Below are 18,013 nucleotides of genomic sequence, written 5' to 3'. Positions count from 1 at the left end.
ATTTTCACTGTTTTTGTACAAACTGGAATGATTAGTTTTCTGTGTTTATCTGTAGTCTGTCTACTGATTGTAGCTGAGGTATAACTGAACTATTATTACTAAGTAATTCTCCTGCCTAATGTTTGCTATACAACCTGAAAGACATTGATATTAGGTTTGTTTCACTGAGGTTGTCAACTCCTTTACTACAATTTCTTCCTTATCTATTTTCCTTTAGTGTCTGTACATCGAGACTACATAGTGGGTCCAGTTTGTCCCCCCCTCCCCATACTTGAGAGCACAGACACTCCAAAAAATTCTAAACTTCAGAAAACTTTTGGACGACTAGTTGATCACCTCCACAGCTTCTCTGCTTCTATCCAGGTGCTTACAGTGGCTATTTTCAAATAGACTCCCTGAATTTTGTCTTGTAATCCTTTCAGTAGCACTAACTATTGCTTTGTTAAGCAAACAAGTACTTGTAGTGCCTTTTGGTTGAGCTCTGCATCAGTACTGACAGCTGCACTGTACCCCCCCCCATGACTTCCAAGTTATTTTTACCTTTTTCTCTCTTCCCCTACCATAGTGCATGTAAACTTATTTTAACTCCCCCTCCCCATATTGTTGGTTATACTCTTTCTTTGTTAAAAGTCTATCTATAACCTCCTTAGCTATACCAGTCACATACTCCTAGACAATTGTTGAAACTTTAGACTTGTACTTTCATAGCAAGCTTTTAGTTCCCCTTACTGTCTTATTTCTACTACCTCCTTCTGCTCTTGTAGGCCCCCCATCCATCCATCCAACTCAAATTGCATTACTTGTCCACATCTTGTATCTTTCACAGAACTATACTACAGAACAGTCCATTTGTCACATTACTGACTGTTTTTTTTGTTTAAACACTCCTTACCTGCAGATTCTTGGTGTGGCGTCGCTCCGGTTGCCCTCTCTAATGCTCGGACTCACTCCTCTCCCCTACCATGCCCCCATTTCCCATCTGCCCCCACTATCTCTACATCTATTCTATTCATAATTCCTCCCACTCTGACACAGCATCTAATCACCTACACAACTTCCCAACCCCTCCTAATCTCAACTAAGACCCCCATTCCCCATTTCTGCAAAGACTGGAAAACATAAAGGTCCTACCAAACACCCTGATATTGGGTGATTTCAATTACCCAAACATTAACTGGGAGAACTACTCAAGTACTAACTCCCTTGTTCAACATTTCCTAGAATTTATAAACTCAAACGCTCTGGATCAACTGGTCAATACCCTCACCAGAGGTGACAACATATTGGACCTGGTCATCACCAACATGGGCGACCGGTGTTCCACACGGGAGGTCAACCCCTCACTGGTTAGATCTGACCATAAACTAATCACTCTGGATAGCCACATTCTGCCCCCACCCCTGGTTAAAGAAACCACCATGAAACACTTTTCAAAAGCAAACTTCACATTACTTAAGACAGAGGTGGAAAGTTTCAAAGCCCCCATGCTAAAGGACAATGCTGCCCAAGCTGCAAAATCCTTTACTATCTACAAGAATGCATGGATCGTGCTATCCAGAGCAAAACCAAGACTCACTCCTCCAAGAAAGGAAACCAGTCTGGTGGACCCCTGCCATAAACATGCTATACAATAGAAGGAGGAAACTAGTACAGAAAAGAACAAAATCCCAAGAAGGGAAGACATCCCTGATCAGTATCAGCAAGAAACTACGATCCCTCATAAAATCATCCAAGGCTAGCTTCGAAAGAAAAATTGCCAAGGACTCCAAAGATAACCACAAGGTATTCTTTAGCTATGTCAAGAATCTAAGTGGCAATTCTCAGATCTACTTGGAGTTAGTGCAGAATGGCACAAAATACACTGAACCGACCGATATCGCCAACATCCTGGCAGACAGGTTCAGTGCAAACTTCACCTCCCTCACCCCAAAAGAGCCCATAACCATACCAGAAGAATGTAGTGCCCCTGAAATTACCAGGCACTCAGGTTAAAACAGCCCTCTCCAAAGCCAAAAACACAGCATCAATGGGACCTGACGGTGTCCCAGACTGTGTCCTACATGAGCTTAAAGATGAACTAACCCCTCACCTAAGCACTGTTCAAACTCAGACTCTACACAGGCTATGTGCCTATAGAGTGATGCACAGCAACAGTTATTCTGCTCCACAAAGGTGGCGCCACAACAGACCCCAGGAACTATCACCCTATAGGCCTGACTAGCTTGGTCTGCAAGGCTATGGAGCGCATCATCATGGATCTCATTAACAGTGACATTGGGAACCTCAAAACACTGGACCCTACCCAGTTCGGCTTTGTTAAGGGCAAATCTTGCCTCCTAAACCTGGTGGACTTCTTTGAGACAGTTACCAATGCTATAGATGAGGGAAAGGTGGCCCATACAGCCTACTTAGACCTGGCAAAGGCCTTCGACACCATTCCCCATTTTGGTATTATAGACAAGCTCACCAGCCTGAACATAAACCCCTACATCACGAGATGGGTTGCCAACTGGCTCATGGACAGAACCCACATGGTAAGAATTGCGGGAGCTATGTCTGACTCTAAACTGGTTACAAGTGGCATTTCCCAGGGCTCAGTCCTAGGACCCCTCCTGCTTGGCATATACTTCTCAGAGGTACAGGCAAGCAAAGGAGGACTATGGCTGACCAAGTTCGCAGATGACTGCAAACTAGGGGCTATAATTGACTCCAGCTGACACAGACATCCTCCAAAAGGGTCTCAGTGAGACAGATACCTGGTGTCAAAATCATGGCCTCAAGCTAAATGCCAAAAAGTGCATAGTCATCCCCTTTGGAAAAAACAAAGTACCCACAAACTATCACATAGGTGGTAGCCCCCTAAATACAGAAGATGTAATAAGGGATCTGGGGACCAAAGTAGATGGTATTCTCTCCTTTGATAATCACATTGCCAAAGTGGTTAAAAAATCCTTCTATGTGGCCCACCTAAGCACAAAAGGGTTTGAATCCAGATCAAAAGAGGTCATTGTGCCCCTCTATGCATCACTCATCAGACCCATCGTAGAGTACAACTCCCCACTTGGGATGTACCTTACAAGACACCTGCAACAGCCAGAAAGGCCACAGAAGTATCTCACCAAGAGGATCACTAGCCTCAAACAGATGCCCTATGCAGCTCGACTGAAGAAACTCCAGCTGTACTCAGTTGCATACCACCTACTCAGAGGTGATCTCTGCCTGACATACAAGACCATGTCCAACCCAGAATTGATGGACATGCTCCACCTAAAGAAAACCATATCCCCTCGAGCCACATGTTCTAGGGATCTAAACCTCACCACAAGAATAGATAGGACGCGCTGGAGGGATAGATTCCTGTACCAAAGACTTCCCATGCTCTGGAACAAGATTCCAGTCTGCATTAGGCAGAGCTCCTCACTAACACTCTTCAAGAGAAACCTTGATGAGTGGATGGGAAACAGAAGGTTTACCCCGGGGATCACTTCAATGGCTTTGCTGGACAGAGGCACTGGGAACTAATCTAAGGGGGCGGCGAAAGCCAATACATTCCGGCTGGGCTTATAAATGCCTTCGGGCAGATAGCCTAGTACCTACCTATAAACCTACTCACACTATGTCTCAGACTTCAATACACTCTTTTAACTAATAATAATCACCACTCTACTTTCAATTCTTTCCTATCTTACCTACCTTCCTACGCCCTCTTATACTTTTCCTTCTCAGTATGCATCACACTTTTACACTTTACCTTTACTCTATACATCAGACTTCAAACACACTACCTATCCAGCTTTCTCTTCTATAGCCCATGAGCTCTACTCTTCAAACATTACCCTCCTATTTAATTTCAGAATAATTCCCATCCTACCCCATCCTCTTCTCCTTCACCCCCCATACCCATCCAAATACACCACTCATCATTACTTTTACTCACCCTCTTTAACAAACTATATTGGACTCATACTAGACAGGCTCTCACTGTCTGTCTCCAGGGACATCCACCCCAACCCTGGCCCTACCAACGCCACACCTAACTCTCATCTCCATCTACCACATTCCCCCGCTCCCAAGAATTTTCATTTTATTACAATCAATGCCCAAAGCCTTAGACATAAAATTCCCATCCTCCACGCTTGGCTGTCCCATAATCATCCTGCCATTATTGTCATCACAGAGACCTGGCTTAATGCTAATATAAAAAAATAATGAAATTCTCCCCCCAGGCTACCAAATGCTATGCTCTGACAGACCCAAGAAAAAAGATGGCGATGTAGCTATACTCTACTCCTCTTACTACACTGTTACACCCTACACCAATCCTATTCCTAAATTTTCCAATTCTGAAGTCTGTATTGCCCTCCTTAAACTCAACAAACACAAACCCATATGCATTGCTGCCCTCTATATTCCTCCAGGCAACAACATCCCTATACTTGAAGACATACTGTCTTGGTTTTCAACTAACATCAAAAACAAAACAGATATTTTAGGTGAAGTAAACATAAAGTGGGCCATGATAAACTCTGAATCCCCCTCCCTAAATATCAATCTCTACAACTGCACCCAATTAATAAACTCTCCTACCAGGCCAAACAAAGGTGGAACCACTCGTACCATCATTGACTCAATCTTAGTGTCTCATCCTAACCTTATCTCAGTTATTGGCACCTTTCCTGACTCTCTCAGCAACCACCTGCCTGCATTTGCTAATCGTCATTCCTCTCCCCCTCAAAAGCTACACCACTATGTACAATCTCAGAACCTCTCCAATTTCAACCCACAAATATTCATAGATTGCCGAAGAGTAACAGATTGGTCACCCTTAAAAACCTTGCCTCTTGACAATGCCATTGATTACTTTAATAAAATCTTCCAGAGCCTTCTTAACAACCTTGCTCCACTAAAAACTAAAAGAGTTAAAACTTCATCCTCCCCTTGGTTAACCAAAGAAACTAAACAAATCATGCACCTAAGAGACAAAAAGTGGAAACTTTACCATAAAAATAAATTACCCCATGTCCTAACAGAAGTCAAACAACTCCGAAACACTGCAAAAAACTAATAATCAGGGAATGAAAATCATGCTACAATAATCTTCAATCAGAAAACTTATCCAACCCAAAAAGTTCTGGGACTCTATCTCCTCCATTCTCTACCCAGGCAATAAGGATAATCCATCCCCTAACCTAAACCTTACTGATTTAGAAAATGCCTCTAACTTCAATATCTTCTTTATAGAATCCATAGCTAAACTCACCACCAACTTCTCTCACCACTCTCAACCTCCTCCCCCAACAAGCCCCTCTATATCTCCACACAATCTGACTAGCCCTACTCCTACTTTTAGCTTCTCTCCTGTCTCTGTAAGCAAAATAAAGAAACTCCTCCTTCAACTCAAACCATGCTCCCCTGGCCCAGATAACCTACCCACAACTTTCCTCAAATTGTCTGCAGTACAGCATTGCCCATCCCATCTCTATCTTAATAAACCGATCCATACTAGAATCATAAATCCCCTCACTATGGAGACACACCTTTATCATTCCACTCCATAAAGGAGGCAAAAACACTGACACTTCTAATTTACGACACATAGCCATCCTATGCCCACTATTAAAAATCATGGAGAAATTTATTCAATCCCAAATGATGTCCTACATGACCCAAAACAACCTACTAACCCCTACCTAACATGGTTACCGTCCCGAGTATAGTACCATCACTGCCCTCCTCTCCTTTCTATACTCCATAAACCTTGCTTGCAACTCTGGCAAAATAGTTTCTGCTCTGTTCCTTGACCTCTCCAAAGCCTTTGATACCATTTCTCACCCCTTACTATTATCCCAACTCTCCACCTCTCCCACCCCTACCATTACCTGGTTCACCAGCTACCTCTCTGAAAGACAGCAAGCCATCAAATGGAAAAACTCACTCTTTTTCTTTCTGCACACCCCTACAGGAGTCCCCCAGGGTTCCATCCTAGGCCCCCTCCTCTTTAACATCTTCCTTAATAGCTTCCACCAGTCTCTCTCTGATGCCGCACTAATTCAATATGCAGATGATTCAACCATTATTTGTACAGCAGACCTACTCTCAAAACTCAGTTAGCCTACTCTAATAACGAATCATGGATGCATAGTAATCACCTCGCCTTAAATGCCAATAAAACAAAGTTAATGATCTTCTCCCCATCCAAAAACATCAATATAGACAAAAACTCTTTTACAGTGACTGCTCAGAATAACAGCCGCATAGAAATAGTGTCACATACCAAACTGCTCGGTGTCATAATTGACATATCCAAACTAATATAAAAAAACTCACCAAAAACTAGGTCTCAAGTATAGACACAATCATTACCTTACCCCCTCCACCAGACACACCCTTACCTTCTTCCTTCTCTTATGTATGGCACCCCCTATTCACTAATCTTCAGCTAGGCTTACAGGCCAAGTTGGTAGCCTGTTACAATAAAATCTCCAAATTTGCCACCAACTCCAGAAACTCACCGCATCACTGTCTCTCTCTCCACTCCCTGAAACGGCTTGAACTTCCTAACTACCTCAGACTCCTTAGACTTACTACTGCTCACAAGCTCATATTCAAACCTTCTAGTTGTCCTTCTCTGTCCACCTCTTTAACCCCTACATTCCCAACCGCTCTCTAAGGTCAGAAAACCACAATGTTCTAAAAATATATAAGTCTCGTCGACCCCCTGGCTACCTACTATTATCCTGCTCCCTAGCTAAACTCTGGAATTCTCTCCCTACCACCCTTTGAAATACTCAGAGCAACTCATATTTCAAAACTTAATCTCATCTCCTTTCAAAGTGGGAATTTTCCTGTACCCCTACCACATAAAGTCTTTAACACCATCTCCCATGTACTATATACCTCAACCTTCTATCACTGTGCTCTCTTATCCTTTGCTTCTACTTACTCTCCTACCCTATACCTCATAAACTTCCCCCAACGTACTCTCTTTCTCCACTGTATACCACCTTTTACCTCTCCCACCTCACCTTCTTCTCTCTGCCCTCTCCACATATTTCTAATTTCCATAAAAAACGCATGTTTTTTTTTATCTGTACATAAATGTTTTACTTACATGTTTTTTTTTCATCTGAAATGCCTGTACTTTTAATATGTTTGGACTACATGAATCTCAGGTTTGTAAATCATTACCTAGGATTAGAAATGTTATGACTTTTTTTTAGCAAATTGTATATTATCTCTGTATTTTTCACTGTTCTACTACTTTATTTACCTTTGTATAACTATTGTAAAATCAGAGCAGGTCTTTTACTTAGGATTCTCCTATCCCTTTCTCTTTGTGTATATTCTGATATCAATCCCTGATAGGGAAGGCAATCTGTAGCCTGCAGTCCAAATATATTTTTGGCCTCTTCTCATTCTGTTATTTTTCCCTCTGTAGTTATTTGCTCCCAGTACCTTGGTTCCTTTTCCAGTTTTCTCCAATAAATTCCATCTCCCTCTTGTCTATTCTCTGTACCCCTAATTGAAGTCATCCCTATTGGCAAAATCTCTTTTCTCCATTCTCATGTTGGCTTAGTTCTTAGAATAATTTCTGCTATTTTATGAATATAATATCCCTCTATTATCCCTCATATTCTGTATGACTGTCATTTTCCTTAAGGATGGGCAACCAAAATCCCACTCTCTCCTTATTTCTTCAATTTCATCCCTTTCCACTTTGATTTATAGCTTTCTTCTTGTGTTATGTGTATGAGTCTTAACTGTGTCACTCCAAAATATCCCTTCAAATCAGGTAATCCTAAACCACCTTGTTCTGTTGGAAGGATCAATATATTTCACTTGACCCTTGCCTCCTTTCCTTCCCAGATAAATTTCTTCAACTCTTTATTAATTGTAGTCCACTTTTCCTGTGGTTAATAAAGATATTTGTGACCTGTATATAAAACTAAAGGGGCTAATAACATTTTTCTGCTTGTAAGTAGAGCTTCCAGTTTCTCAATTTTTGTATTATATTTTGTTTAGTCTCTTCCTACATATCCTTAACCTCCATAACAGAATCCTTTTTAATCCATACTACTAAATACTTCCATTTATCATGTCCCCATAAATATGGGTATTGCCAGACAAATTAATGTGAGGGTACATAGTTTATAACTATTGCTGTTTTATCTTCATTAATTTTATATCCCCAAAAGACAGTTTAAAGACAGGATACTTGAACATATGAGGGATATAAGAAATAACAAGGAAAGCAGTACCTTGGCTTTGCATACTAAGAATGAAGGTAGTGAGCATATGTTTAAGTTTCTGGTCCTGGAAATACTTGCAGTCAGGAAAAGGGGAGGAGACATGAGGAATATTACTGAGGCGGCTGAACAAAAATGGATTATGTTACTGTGTGCTGATAAAGCGCCTGGTTTGAATAATATGGTCTCCATTAAACCTTTCTTGAAAGCCAGACAGTTGAGACACCAGTGTTTTAGCTTATGTATGTTGTGATGTTTAAAAATGTTAAATATGGCTTTAAATAAGTTCAATTGTTTTTAATTGAAGTAATTAATGTTAATTGGAGTGCTATTTAATGTGGTTGTTTTAAGTCATTTTAATCTAAGTCTGATGAAGAGGTGAACCCTTGAAAGCGGTTACTTACAATAAATTGGATATTCTGCTGTGTTACATCCAGTGCTATGGTGTTTTTCTCATTTGCTTATTTTTGCTCTGGTTGTTTTATTGCCTGAGGCCATATTTTTAGCTGATTCTAGTTCTGGTGTTTATGCCTCAAGTGAACATGGCAGAAGGTATGATGGAAAGAACTTCTGAAGAGATTTCCAATCTTAATGCTAAAACTTTAAATGAATTGCGCACACATTCTTTGGAAAGCTTTAACACTTGTTGAATTTGAGTAGTAACTTTACTGCAAATGGACATATCTACAGATGCTGGTAGTGTGGGAGATGATCTTGCTAATCGTGAATGCTTCTTGGTTAAGTATAAAGATGTAGAAAATAAACTATATAAATTTAAGCAACTGCAATGGCAGTACTTTCATTTAGAAGCCTCACTCAAACAAGGTGTTGTACCGAGAGACCTGAGAGTCTTAACCATGCTCACGTATGGGCAAACCTATTCAGAGCTGCTTAGACAATGGCAATTGATCAACCTCGAATACAGCACAAGGTATCTGCAACTGCTTATTGATTTTTTTTTGCCCGCAAGAGGAAGAGCTAATGTCTGAAATCAACAGGTTACAGAATGATATTTATGACAATTACTCGCCAACTGTGTTAGGTGATAAGATGGATACCCTGTATGAGAACATTCAGAGTTATGAAAAAAGGTTGCAAGTGACCAAAGTCAGAAAGTTGCAGAGAGACTTTGGTGACTTTAGAAAAGGCAATGTTTTCTCGTGGAATAGAAGCAGGAATGATACATGCCCTATACGGCATGAGGGTGTGGTTGCTGAGACTACCAGCAATGTTAGCAATGAGTCTGCCCCTACTGTCTCTGTGGAACATTTCCTGCCCCTTCCACTTAGAAGTGAGCTGGAACTGGGAGGCAATGTAATGACAGCATCACCTGTAGTGGATTCTCAGTTGGGGCATAATTCTGCTACAGGTAATAGGTATGATATGCGTAGCCTGGTATCAGGAAGTAACCGTAAGCATGAAGAACAGGTTGTTAAACCTAAGGAACACAGACTGCAACAGTCGAATCTTGCTGCTATTAGCAGTAAAGATTCTGCAACATCAACGGCGTCAGGCATGAGTCGTTTTTTATTAAACAAACCATTCCCTTTCAGGGGAAGGTCCAGGAGTCGAATGAGAAACCAAAAAACAAGGAGAATGCAAAACACGGAGAACTGGAACACAGGGGTCAAAAGATCCAAACAGGTTTGATTTTTAACATTTCGACATATGAATTGACTGATGCTCAGAGACTGTTATTGAGCAAAGGGCTCAGCTTTGTACTGGCTAGAAAAGCACAAATAACTGATGTTCTTAAAGATTTAAGGCTATTTGCCAGGACGTTGACACTACGTGTGTTTCTTAATAATTCTACTACGTGTGTTTCTTAATAATGCTAATAGTGCTCAATCGATTTTTAAAAAACCCAGTGTGTTTGTCCCTCCCAGCAATGCTATTATTGATACCTTTGTGGAGATCTGTGACAAACATATCAGGGATAGATTTGATATTGAAGATGAACATAAACTCTTCCACAATATGTCTAAAGAAGAGTATGACGCATTGAAAGAACTGAGAGAATTAGCTTGCATAGAAGTTAGACCAGCTGATAAGGGTGGAGGAATAGTTATTTTAGATAAGGAGCTGTATCACAGACAAATGTATGTACTTTTAAGTCAAAGAGATACCTATGAATGTATATCGGTAGCCACTGTTAAAGCTGTTATGGACAGAATAGCATTTCTAATCTTTGACTTATTAATAACTGACATGATATCAGAGCCACTCTTTGAATATTTCTCAGTTGAATATCCAGTGATACCAATTGTATATGGTTTGCCAAAAGTTCATAAATGTCTTAGTACTCCACCCATGCGACATATAGTCTCTGGCAGAGGCTGGGCTACGGAACCCCTGTCCATTTTTGCTGAGAAGAATTTACATCATATATTAGAAGAGTGTGAGACTGTTTTAAGGGACACCAAAACTTTTTTAGAGCTACTACAAATGAAATGGAAACCTGACTATTCTGAATGTTACTTTGTTACTATGGACATTGTATCCTTGTTCACGGTTATACAGAATCAATGGGCTGTTGACAGCATTAGTGAACTATTGCATAGCAGGGGGGTTCAGGGTGAAAAAATACGCTTGATTCGTAGCTTATTGGACATTATTCTAAGTAACAATGTTTTTATGTTCAGTGATGAATACTACATTCAAAAGGTTGGTGTGGCGATGGGCACAGCCTGTGCCAATAGCTACGCCAACCTTTCATTGGTGCAATGGGAAACAGAGTTTATACTCTCTAACATAACCTATGCCAACTCTATCTTGTGGTCTACTAGGTTTGTGGATGATATTTTTTTTATTATGGCAAGGAACTGAGACATGATTAAGAAAGTTTATCCACTACCTCAATACAACCACTGATTTTCTGAGATTTACTTACAAATATAGTTTACAACAGGTGGAGTTTTTAGATGTGACTGTTAGTAAGCATTCGCTCAATACTGTTAAAACTAGTTTGCATAGGAAACCAGTTAGAAAGAATAACCTATTGCACAATACAAGTATGCACCCAAACCATTGCAAACGTAATATAATAAAAGGACAGGTGGTCAGGTTGATGAGATTACATAAAGATGATGCAGAGCTGAATCCAGCTCTAGAGTCCCTTAAACTGGATTTTATAGAAAGGGGCTATAAAAGTAAAGCTATAGACAGGTACATTAAAGAGGCATGGAAAGATAGGCATGGCAGGTGCAAACCATATTTTACCAACGATACAACAGTATGTGATCCACATGTAGGTAGTGTTGTTGAGAGTAGTGAGATGCCACGACATATCACTAATGAGAGTAGTAATGACTTGAGAATAACTCTGACATATGCTAGTAATATAAATATGATCTGCGATGTCATCAATAAGAATTGGAATATACTCTCTACTTTGGAGGAGTTGAAGGGGATAGTAGGAGACAAACCTAAGTTTAGCTTTCAAAATAATAAGACCCTAAAGAACCATCTTTGTAACAAATCTAGTTTAAATAGGACTACTCTTAGATCAGATAGAGTAGGTACATATACATGCAGGAGTTGTACTGCCTGTGCATATATACACACAGGTACTAACTTTGTACACCCTAAGCTAGGCTTTAGAATAGAGCCCTCTCATTATGCTGACTGTAAAACAGTCAGTGTAATATATTTTAATTATTGTGTCAAATGTTTTTAATATTATATTGGCATGACTAATCAACAGTTTAAAGACAGGATACTTGAACATATGAGGGATATAAGAAATAACAAGGAAAGCAGTGCCCAGGCTATGCACACCAAGAATGAAGGTAGTGAGCATATGTTTAAGTTTCTGGTCCTGGAAATACTTTCAGGAAAAGGGGAGGAGACATGAGGAATATTACTGAGGTGGCTGAACAAAAATGGATTATGTAACTGCACGCTGATAAAGCGCCTGGTTTGAATAATATGGTCTCCATTAAACCTTTCCTGAAAGCGAGACAGCTGAACACTAGTGTTTTTAGTTTATGTATGTTGTGATGTTTAAAAATGTTAAATATCACTTTAAATAAGTTCAGTTGTTTTTAATTGAAGTAATTAATGTTAATTGGAGTGCTATTTAATGTGGTTGTTTTAAGTCAGTTTTATCTAAGTCTGATGAAGAGGTGAACCCTTGAAAGCGCTTACTTACAATAAATTGGATATTCTGCTGTGTTACATCCAGTTTTACTGGTTTTTTTTCTCATTTGCTTCTTTTTGCTCCCGTTGTTTTATTGCCTGAGGCCATATTTTTTGCTAATATCCAGCAATCTAGTTACGAGTGATCAAGCAAATTACTTCGTCTGTTGAGGGAAGGAGAGACGGCACAAATCCAGACAGCAAAAGGTTTTGATCGAATAGACTGATTGCAGGCATCTATGCTGAGCCGAGATCTTACTTGGTAAATTCCAAAGGAGTGGAGTATAGGAGGAATCACAAACATCTTCTTCCTGTACCAGAATCATCATCATCATTGCAATCATAACATTGTATCTGTGATGGAGACTCTAAATCGAAGAGTGAGTCAGACACTGTATCCAGACCAGAATGTGTTCAAAATTCTGACTCCATTCCAAAAAGTGATTCAGACATTCCACAGGTCAACCATTTTATAGAAACTGTTCCAGTTGCTAAATCTAATACCCAGTTTTATGTCACATGATATGGGTGAGTATCTAAACCAAGTGTGAAATATGCAGCAATGTGAACTTGATTGTACATACATGCATATTTAATATTGTATAATGCATGACTATGGGTAACCTGCGATTTCTACATGCCAAACAGTCTCATAACAATTGCATGGTCTATTTCTCAAAGAGGGAGGATGCAGATCATAGTATAAAGTGTGTGCTTATATCTTTAAGAAGCATGCAAGACTGTATGTGCACGTATATAACCCACACATGTGCAAAAAGCTAGTTCCATTTTGAATGAGCAGCCAGAGAGTGAGCATGCATGATCATAGTTGTTTGTTTGTATATAAGTTACTTAAGTTAAAGTCAATAGCCAACAGTAGTAATGTGCTTGTACGAAATAAAGCTGCTTGAACAGAACTCATGAAGACTCTTTATTCGTGTCCCAGACACGAAAGCAACAGTAATTCTCCTAGATTCAGTCAGGAATATAGTGAAGCTTAGTTTAGAGATTGAGGGACAGACTCATACAAATAAAAAAAAAATGTTATTTTCAATTTTTCCTTTGACTTGAACTCTGTGGATTACTGTAAATATATATTTAGTATTTTCTTGTTCTTTTATTATTTATTATTAAATATATTTAAACTTTTCATAGGTTCATAGGTAGGTACTAGGCTATCGGCCCAAGGGCCTAAGTAAGCCTAGCCAACAAGGTTCCCTGGCTTACGCCACTCAAAAAAGTTATTTTCCTGTGCCCCTGTCAAGCAGAGCCACAGAAGTGATCCCTGGGGTGTATTTCCTTTTTCCCATCCACTCATCAAGATTTTTTTTAAGGAGTGCTAATGAGGAATGTTGCTTGACATAGATGGGTAGCTTGTTCCAGAGTATGGGAAGTCTCTGGGACAGGAATCTATCCTTCCAGCATGTCCTGTTTATTGTGGTGACAAGGTTTAGGTCCCTAGAGTGTGTAGCTCGGAGGGATTGGGATTTCTAAGTGTAGCATGTCCAACAGCTCTGGCTTTGACATAGCTTTATGTGTTAGGCAGAGATCACCTTGGAGTAGGTGATATGCTACGGAGTAAAGCTGGAGTTTTTTGAGATGGTCAGTGTAGGGCATCTGTTTGAGGCCAGTAATCCTCTTTGTGAGGTACTTCTGTTGGCTTTTCCAGCTGCTGCAGATGTCTTTTGAGGTATATTCCAAAAGGGGTGTTGTACTCTATAATGGGTCTAATGAGTGTCGAGTAGAGGGGAACAATGGCCTCTTTTTTCCTGTATGAGAACCCTTTTGTGATGAGCTGTGCCACATAGAAGAATTCCTGACTACTGTGGCAATGTGATTATCAAAGGAGAGACTACTGTCCATCTGTGTCCCAAGGTCTCATCACACATTCGGCATTAAGTAGACTGCCACCTATGTGGTAATTCATGGGTACAGAGTTTTTACTAAAGGGGATGACAGTGCACTTTTTGGCATTGAGCTTGAGGCCATGGCTCTGACACCAGGCATCTGTCTCAGTGAGGCCCTTCTGTAGGATGTCCACATTATTTGGGGGCTTGACTATGGCTCCTACTTTGCAGTCATCTGCGAACATTGTTAGCCAAAGGCCTTCTGTGCTAGCCTGTACTTCAGAGAAGTACATACCAAACAGAAGAGGTCCCAGGACTGAACCCTGTGGCACTCCACTTGTCACTGGTTTGAAGTCAGATTTGGAGTCTGCAACTTTTACAGTGTGGGTTCTGTCATTGAGCCATTTGGCAACCCATCTTGTGATGTAGGGATTTATACCAAGTTTAGTGAGTTTAGCTATAATTCCAGAGTGAGGGATGGTGTTGAAAGCCTTGGAGAGGTCAAGATAGGCTGTGTGAACCACCTTACCCTCATCTACGGCTTTGGTGAGTGCCTCAGAGAAGTTGATTAGGTTCAGGAGGCACGATCTGCCTTTCACAAACCCGAACTGGGTGGGGTCCAGAGTTTGAAGGTTACTAATGTCTTTGTTTGTGATACATTCCATGGCCTTACAGACCAGGCTCATCAGACTAATAGGGCGATAGTTCCCGGGATCAGTGGTGGTTCCCCCTTTGTAGAGTGGGATAACTGTGCTGTGCACTATTCAGTGGGCACAAAGCCTGACATGAGGCTATGATTGAACATGGTGCTTAGGTGGGGAGCCAGTTTGTTCTGAACTTCATGTAAAACGCAGCCTGGGATGTTGTCCGGTCACGTGGATGCTGTATTTTTGGCTTTAGAGAGTGCAGCTTTTACCTGCGTAGTTGTGATTACAAGGACTCTGTATTCTTCCTGTATAGATATGGGCCCTTTAGGGGGTAAGAGAGGGGTAAAGTTAGCACTGAACCTATCTGCCAGGATGTTGGCAATATCAGTTGGTTCTGTAATTTTCGTCCTGTTGTGCTGTAACTCAGAGCAGATCTGGATGTTGTCATTTTCATTGTGGCTGGTCCTTTTTAGAAAATATTTAATCTTTGAGAGTATTTGCACATATTTATTTGGTGATAACTCTGGCCACTACTGAAAGCCTCGCTGTTTGGACAACATTACCATTTGTATTAATATTAACTTCACTCAGCATAATTGGATACCCTTTTAAGAGCCTTATAGTAACTGGCTGGTGGCAGTGAATCTATCTTATAGTCTGAGCAAAGTTGGTAGAGAGGGTAGTGTGTGCCAGGTGGGGGAGCCAGCAAGTGGGAATAACAGAATGCCAGCATTAAGTTGTCTGGAGACAATAGGGGTACCAAACTACCACCAGAATTTGTATCCTGTCTTGATGGATGGAAAACAGGGCACTGCCAAGAGAGACACAGCCTCGGATATAGCCATTGTAAAGCCTGCAGTGGTTAAAGATGAGCAGTACTTGCTTGGGCAGGCCACTCCAGGCAGAGCTTTAAGAGGATCCCATTCCAAATGCCTTTGGCCATGTTTCGCCTTGATTGGAAGGGTGGAAAAGGAAGCAAGCAAGTAGGGGAGTTTGAGGATATCCCTACAGATGTCTTGATAGGGAATGATTTTGATAATGCAGTACCTTGTGTGCATGCAGTGACATACAGTCAGGCTTGGAACAGGCATGTGGATCTGGTAGACTGGGGGAGACCCAGACAGACCGCATCCCTGAAGGCAAGACTGGTGATGTGGCTAATTCAGGGAGGGAGCTATCCTGCAGCTGTGAGCCTGAAGATGAACCACAGCTGCTGATAGGTGCTGATGTTCCCTGTTCCCTTGGACAGGGTGACTGCAAGGGCAGAGGTGAGTAGTAGTACCCATGCTGACAGTGAGGCACCATTGTCAGAAGATGCCAGACGTCCTGTGGAAAAGGAGCTGGGATAAGTCACAAATATAGAGTTGAGACAGGCTCAGTTCTCAGACCCTGCATTATAAGGCTTGGGGGAGGTAGCTACGAAGGGACTTGATTCTCAAGGAAAAGGGGAGTCTGTATACTGGAACAAAGGGTTACGGTATAGAGAGTGGACCCCCAAGGAAGGAGTAGGAGGTGAAGTAATACAACAGTTGGTAGTGCCCAGAGCCTACCATCTGGCACTTCTAGCCATAGCTCATGACATTTCTTTTGCAGGACATATGGGCATAAAGTGTACCAAGAGATGTATTATGCAGAACTTTTATTGGCCTGGGATTGCCAAGGATGTAACCAGGTACTGCAGGACCTGTGAGCAGTGCCAAAAAGTAGAAAAGGTAGGAAACAAGGTCAAAGCTCCTTTGATGCCTTTGCCTGTGACTGAGGAGCCATTTCAGAGAGTGGATATGGATATTGTGGGGCCTCTGAGTTTGACAGGGAAGAAGTATTTCCTAGTGGTAGTAGATTATGCCACTAGATATCCTGAAGTGGTGGCTCTCTCCTCCATCAAGGCAGAGAACGTGGCAAATGCTTTGCCAGAGATTTTCAGCAGGGTAGGTTTCCCAAAAGAAATACTGACTGACAGAGGTGCCAATTTCATGTCAGACCTGCTGGCTTGTCTGTTGGAGCACTGTGGGGTGAAGTACCTAAAGACAACCCCCTACCATCACCAGACTAATGGTCTTGTTGACAGGTTAAACTCTATACTAAAGACCATGCTACAGGGATTTGCAGACCAGTTTAAGAGAGAGTGGGACAATAATTTCCCCATCTCTTGTTCTTAGGGAGAGAGAGAGATACGCCAAGAATCTGCAGGTTTTTCACCCTTTGAGTTGCTGTATGGGCATAGGGTGAGGGGACCGTTAGATCTGATTCATGATGAGTTGGAGGGGGAGTGTGAATCCCACAAGGAATCTGTTGTGGCACGTGTCCTAAACCTCAGTACAAGGCTTAGGGAGCTCATGGGCTTGGCCCAGGAGAAACTGGCAGGAGCCCAACAGCTGAAAAAGGTCTGGTATGACAGGAGTGCTCGAGCCAGAGAGTATGCTATGGGACAGCAGGTGATGATGCTCACTCCTGTCAGACACAATAAGCTGTATGCAGCTTGGGAGGAACCCTTCAAAGTGGCAAGGAAGGTCAGTGATGTTAACTACATGGTAGAACTGCTAGGCAAGAGACAGGGGCACAGATTGTGCCATGTTAACATGATGAAGCCTTACCATGACAGGCAGGCCCTTGTGCTGAGTATTTGGAGGGGATTGCAGGAGGAGTCTGAGGGAGATCTGATGACTGATCTCCTCAGTGAGGCTCGGACTGACACCTCAGTGGAAGGGGTAGCAATGTCCCAGCAGCTATCTCCTACCTAGGTTAGAGAAATCCAAGCAATGTTACATGTTGTTGGGGACATATTCACTGGGAAACCAGGCTGCACCCACCTGTTGCAGCACCATGTGGATACAGAGCCCCAAAGACCTATCAAGCAGGCCCCTTACAGGGTGACTGAGCAAGTCAGAAAGACTCTGAGGGAAGAGATACGGGGGTGATGTTGGAACTGGGAGTAAACCAGGAGTCCAGCAGTCCCTGGCCTCTCCAGTGGTGCTGGTACCAAAGAAGGATGGCAGCACCAGGCTCTATGTGGACTACAGAAGACTAAATAGTCACACAGAGTTAGACACCTTCCCCATGCCTAGGACAGATGAAGCCTTAGAGAAGCTGGGTGGGGCTGAGTATCTGACCACTATTGATCTGACCAAGGGCTACT

This window comes from Protopterus annectens, chromosome 11.part0, assembly GCF_019279795.1.
Source record: "Protopterus annectens isolate FY-2018-M chromosome 11.part0, PAN1.0, whole genome shotgun sequence".
In the NCBI taxonomy this organism is placed as follows: Eukaryota; Metazoa; Chordata; order Ceratodontiformes; family Protopteridae; genus Protopterus; species Protopterus annectens.
The sequence above is the reverse complement of the archived record's forward strand: the minus strand, read 5'-3'. Positions refer to the sequence as shown.